Here is a 5,982-nt window from a genome sequence, read left to right on the forward strand (position 1 = left end):
AGCTAAAAATTAAGAAAAATATCCAATTTTGTTTTACCCATAATTTCTTCGTTACAAATCCGTTTTGAGTGATTCAAGTTGCCATGGTTTTGTATCGAACTCAACATTATTAATCTTAACAGAAAAAGTATAGGTAACTCAACATTATTAATCTTAACAGAAAAAGTATAGGTTTATAGTCAAAAATACAGCTTAGGTGTCAAATAAGAGAAGATAGTCATATTCGTCGTAAGAACGACATCTTGATGACCCTTTTGAAAAAAACATACTTCCACTTAGAGTTTAACCATGGATTTTAGATATATTTCATATCTATATAAAATAAGATTTTTCACCAAAGGAAATCTTTTAATTCAAAGTTTAAGATAGGTTTTTAAAATTAAACCCAAAACATCCCCCGTTCGACTAAAACGGCGTATATTCGATTTTAAGGTGTTCTTAGTGTTTACAAGTTTTATATCCTTATGTTAGCTTGATATAGAGTCATAATACATGTGTTGAAGTATTTTAAAAGTCAAGTTAGAAGGATTAAGTTTATTTGCAAACAAGTTTAGAAATAATCTAAACTATGTTCTTGTTATTATTAGTTATAACTCAAAATAAGATAGCTATATGAATATGAATCGAACGAGATTTTGAGCAAAGATATTACCTAAACTTACTAGGGTAAAGCTACTAGAAAAGAGAGTAAATAATCTTTAGCTAAAAGGTATCTTTGATGACTTGAAATTCTTGAAGTAGAATCATGGAATCAACAAAAGTTTCAAGTAAGAAATCTATCTTGATTTAAGATAGTTATGATTATATGAATTGAACCAAAGCTTGAATATGTTTATTACCTTGATTATAAGATGGAAAGCTACTGATATGAAAGTAGGATTATGGAATCTAAAGAGTTGTGGAGTTGGATTGAAAGATTGGAAGCAAACTTCTTGGAGTTGGAAGATTATCTTGATATGTTCTTGATCAAGCTTTCTTATGATGATTCTAACTTAGCTTTTGATTCTAAAACTTGCTGAATTGTGTTGTTTTCTTGAGAAAGTCTTTGAGTATGTGTGTTTTTAGTTAGAAAAATATGAAGTAGAAATGAAAATGGAATGGATGTATAAGTAGTAAAGATGGCATGAGGTTAAGGTAAGTGTATAGGATCCTTATGTTGAATTTTAGCTAAATGGTTAATACTAGTTGTCAATCCATGGCTCCCACATGTTTCTTGCTATCCTAGGGTTGGTAAGTTGCATATTTTTATGTGTATATACCAATAGTATATACGTATAGAAACTGGTTACAATACGGGTATAAATACCGTATGAATACGAGTAGAATTCTTGATGGAATTGAATGGGAATATGAATATAGCTATCTTTGTTGAGTATAAGTATATTGATATATATATTTAAGTTTTTCAAAAGTGTATTAATACATCTTAATACAATACATATATATTAATTTTAACTTAAGAGTTAATACGTCGATAATCGATACATATATGTATATTGTTTCAAAGTCTTTTAGTCTCATCTTATATATATATAACTCATTGTTATTATACTTAATGGGATACTTAAATATCATTTAATCAAATCATAATATATATATATATATATATATATATATATATATATATATATATATATATATATATATATATATATATATATATATATATATATATATATATATATATATCCAAATATATATTCCTTTAATTAATTATTACGATATATGACGTTCGTGAATCGTCAGACAGACTGGGTGGCCAAACGTTTGTATAAAATTCATTTCAAATAACCAAGTCTTAATAAATTTGATTGCCTAACATGTTGGAAACCTTAATTATGTAAATATTAATCTTCTATATATTAGCGAAAAAATCCGGATCGTTACATTACACACCCGTTAAATTAAATTTCGTCCCGAAATTTAGAATAGTACCTAGTTAACGTGCAATATCGGGAAACAAATGTGGGTACTTCAGCTTCATTTGGTCTTCTCGTTCCCAAGTAAATTCAGGTCCTCTACGAGCATTCCATCGAACCTTAACGATTGGTATCTTACTTTGTTTGAGTCGTTTGACCTCACGATCCATAATTTCGACGGGTTCTTCGATGAAATTTAGTTTCTCGTCAATTTTAATCTCATCTAAAGGAATAATTAGATCTTTGGTAGCTAGGAATTTCTTCAGGTTTGAAACATGGAAGGTGTTGTGAACCTTTTCTAATTGTGGAGGTAGCTCAAGTCGATAGGCCACCGGCCCAATGCGTTTTTCAATCTTGAATGGCCCAATGTATCTTGGACTCAATTTCCCCCGCTTTCCAAAATGAATAACACCTTTCCAAGGTGATACCTTAAGCTTAACCATATCACCTTCCACAAACTCTAAAGGTTTTCTTCTAACATCTGCATAGCTCTTTTGTCGACTCCGGGCTGTTTTCAATCATTGCTGAATCTGAATGATTTTATCGGTGGTTTCTTGGATAATTTCTGGACCTGTAATCTGTTTATCCCCACATCACTCCAACAAATCAGAGACCTGTACTTCTTCCCATAAAGTGCCTCGAATGGTGCCGCCTCAATACTAGAATGATAGCTGTTGTTGTAGGAAAACTCAGCTAACGGTAGATGTCGATCCCAACTGCTTCCAAAATCAATAACACATGCTCGTAGCATGTCTTCGAGTGTCTGAATTATCCTTTCACTCTGCCCATCAGTTTGTGGGTGATAGGCAGTACTTAAATCTAGACGAATTCCCAACGCTTCGTGTAATTCCTGCATAATCTGGAAGTAAATCTGCTATCACGATCAGAGATAATAGAGATTGGTATACCATGTCTAGAAACAACTTCTTTCAGGTATAATCGTGCTAATTTCTCTATACCATCCTCTTCTTTTATTGGCAGAAAGTGTGCTGACTTAGTAAGACGATCAACTATTACCCAAATCATATCATAACCACCTGCGGTTCTCGGTAACTTAGCAATGAAATCCATGGTAATGTTTTCCCATTTCCATTCTGGGATTTCAGGTTGTTGGAGTAGACCCGATGGTTTTTGATGTTCAGCTTTGACTTTAGAACAAGTCAAACATGCTCCTACATATGTGGCTATATCGGCCTTCATTCCTGGCCACCAAAAGTTTCTCTTGAGGTCTTGGTACATTTTCCCCGCTCCGGGATGTATTGAATATCTGGTTTTATGTGCTTCATCTAGTACTACTTTCCTCAAATCCCCATTCTTTGGTACCCAAATTCTTTCAGCTAAATACCTGGTTCCGTCTTCCCGAATATTAAGCTGTTTTTCTAATCCTTTGGGTATTTCCTTTCCAAAAATTCCTTCCTTCAAAACCTCCGGTTGTGCCTCTTTTATTCGAGTAGTAAGATTAGTATGAATAATCATGTTCATAGCTTTTACTCGAATAGGTTCTCTTTTCTTTCGACTAAAGGCATCAGCTATCACATTTGCTTTCCCCGGGTGGTAACGGATTTCACAATCATAATCATTTAGCAGCTCAACCCATCTACGCTGCCTCATGTTTAGTTGCTTTTGATTTAAAATATGTTAGAGACTTTTGTGGTCGGTGTATACGATAAACTTGACCCCATACAGATAATGTCTCCACATCTTTAATGCAAAAATAACGGCGCCCAATTCCAGATCATGTGTGGTGTAGTTTTGTTCATGAATTTTGAGTTGTCGAGAAGCATATGCAATCACCTTATTCTGTTGCATAAGAACACACCCAAAACCCATTCTTGATGCATCACAGTAAATAACAAAATCTTCTATTCCATCAGGTAACGATAAAATAGGTGCCGTAGTCAACTTCTTTTTCAACAATTGGAAGGCACCCTCTTGTTCGGAAGTCCATTCATATTTCTTCCCCTTATGTGTCAAGGCAGTTAAAGGTTTGGCTACTCGGGAGAAATCTTGAATAAATCTCCAATAATAACCAGCTAGACCCAAAAATTGACGTATTTGCATTGGAGTTTTCGGGGTCTCCCAATTTTTGATGGCTTCAATCTTGGCGGGATCAACTTTGATTCCATTACTACTGACTACGTGGCCAAGAAATTGTACTTCATTTAACCAAAAAGCGCACTTAGAGAATTTTGCAAAAGTTGTTCTTTTCTTAACAACTCTAACACAAGTCTCAAGTGGTGTTCATGTTCTTGGTTATTCTTCGAATAGATAAGAATGTCATCAATAAAGACAATAACAAACTTATCTAAATATGGACTACATACTCGGTGCATGAGATCCATGAAAACTGCGGGTGCATTGGTTAGACCGAATGGCATAACCATGAATTCGTAATGGCCATAACGAGTTCTGAAGGCTGTTTTTGGTATATCGGCTTCTTTAACCCTCGGTTGATGATAACCCGACCTTAAGTCGATTTTGGAGTATACGCTCGAACCTTGGAGTTGATCAAATAAGTCATCGATTCGAGGTAAAGGGTATCGATTTTTGATGGTTACTTTGTTCAGCTCACGGTAATCGATACACATGCGAAAAGACCCATCTTTCTTTTTAACGAACAAAATTGGAGCTCCTCATGGTGACGTACTCGGTCGGATAAAACCACGTTCTAATAATTCTTATAGCTGACTTTGTAAGTCTTTCATTTCGGTGGGCGCAAGTCTATATGGAGCACGAGCTATTGGTGCAGCTCCTGGTACAAGATCTATTTGGAATTCAACGGATCGGTGTGGAGGTAGTCCCTGTAATTCGTCCGAAAACACCTCAGGAAATTCTCTTGCAACGGGAACTTCATCGATTTTCTTTTCTTCTTTTTCAACCTTCTCGACATGTGCAAGTACGGCATAGCAACCTTTTCTTATTAGTTTGCGTGCCTTCAAACTACAAATAAGATTTAATTTGGCATTACCCCTTTCTCCGTACACCATTAAGGGTAATCCGTCTTCTCTCGGAATGCGAATCACCTTCTCATGACAAATAACTTCGGCTTTCGCCTTGGACATCCAGTCCATTCCAATAATTACGTCGAAGCTTCCCAATTCCACCGGTATTAAATCAATTGCAAACGTTTCGCTAACTAAACTAATTTTTCAATTTCGGCAAATTTTATCAACCTTAATTAGTTTACCGTTTGCTACTTCAACTATACACTTTTTATCCAAAGGTGTTAACGGGCAATTTAATTTGGCACAAAATTCACTACTCATATAACTTCTATCGGCACCCGAATCAAATAAAACATAAACAGGTGTATTGTTGATAAGAAACGTACCCGTAACAAGTTCTGGGTCTTCCTGTGCTTTCTCCCCATTAATGTTGAAAGCTCTCCCACGGCCTTGCCTATTTTCATTCTGGCACTGGTTTATGGTATGGCCCGGTTTTCCACATCCATAGCAAACAACGCCGTTATTATTTGTTCCGGCATTATTTGCTCCTCTGTTTGTATTTGGTCCGTAGACTTCACACTTTGCCGCAATATGGCCATTCCTATTGCACTTGGTACATAATTCTCTACAAAACCATTCCGGATGAAACGTATCACACCTTGGGCATATAGTCCTTTGATTTTTGTTGTCGTTGTTGTTGTTGTTAGGGTTATTGTTGTTGAGACGTTTGTTGTTGTTATTGTTGTGATTGGGATTGTTGTTGTTGTTATTATTATTGGGATGGTTGTTGCGGTTATTGTTGCGGTTGTTGTTGCGATTGTTGTTGTTGTTGGGGTGGTTACGATTGTTGTTGTAATTGTTATTTTGATTGTTGTTGTTGTACTGGTGACCCTGATCACCGCTTTCCTCCCACTTTCTTTTCCCCTGTTTCATTATGGCCTCCTCGGCCGCTTCTTTCTTTATCCTTCCTGTAATTTGACCTATCAATTTGTGGGCTATACGGCTCGCTTTCTGCATTGTTTCAGGGTCGTTAGCACCTACATGCTCTTGGATTCGTTCCGGCAACCATTTTATGAATGCTTCAATTTTTGCTTCTTCGTCCTCAAATGCTCCAGGAC

Source organism: Rutidosis leptorrhynchoides, chromosome 7, assembly GCF_046630445.1.
Source record: "Rutidosis leptorrhynchoides isolate AG116_Rl617_1_P2 chromosome 7, CSIRO_AGI_Rlap_v1, whole genome shotgun sequence".
In the NCBI taxonomy this organism is placed as follows: domain Eukaryota; kingdom Viridiplantae; phylum Streptophyta; class Magnoliopsida; order Asterales; family Asteraceae; genus Rutidosis; species Rutidosis leptorrhynchoides.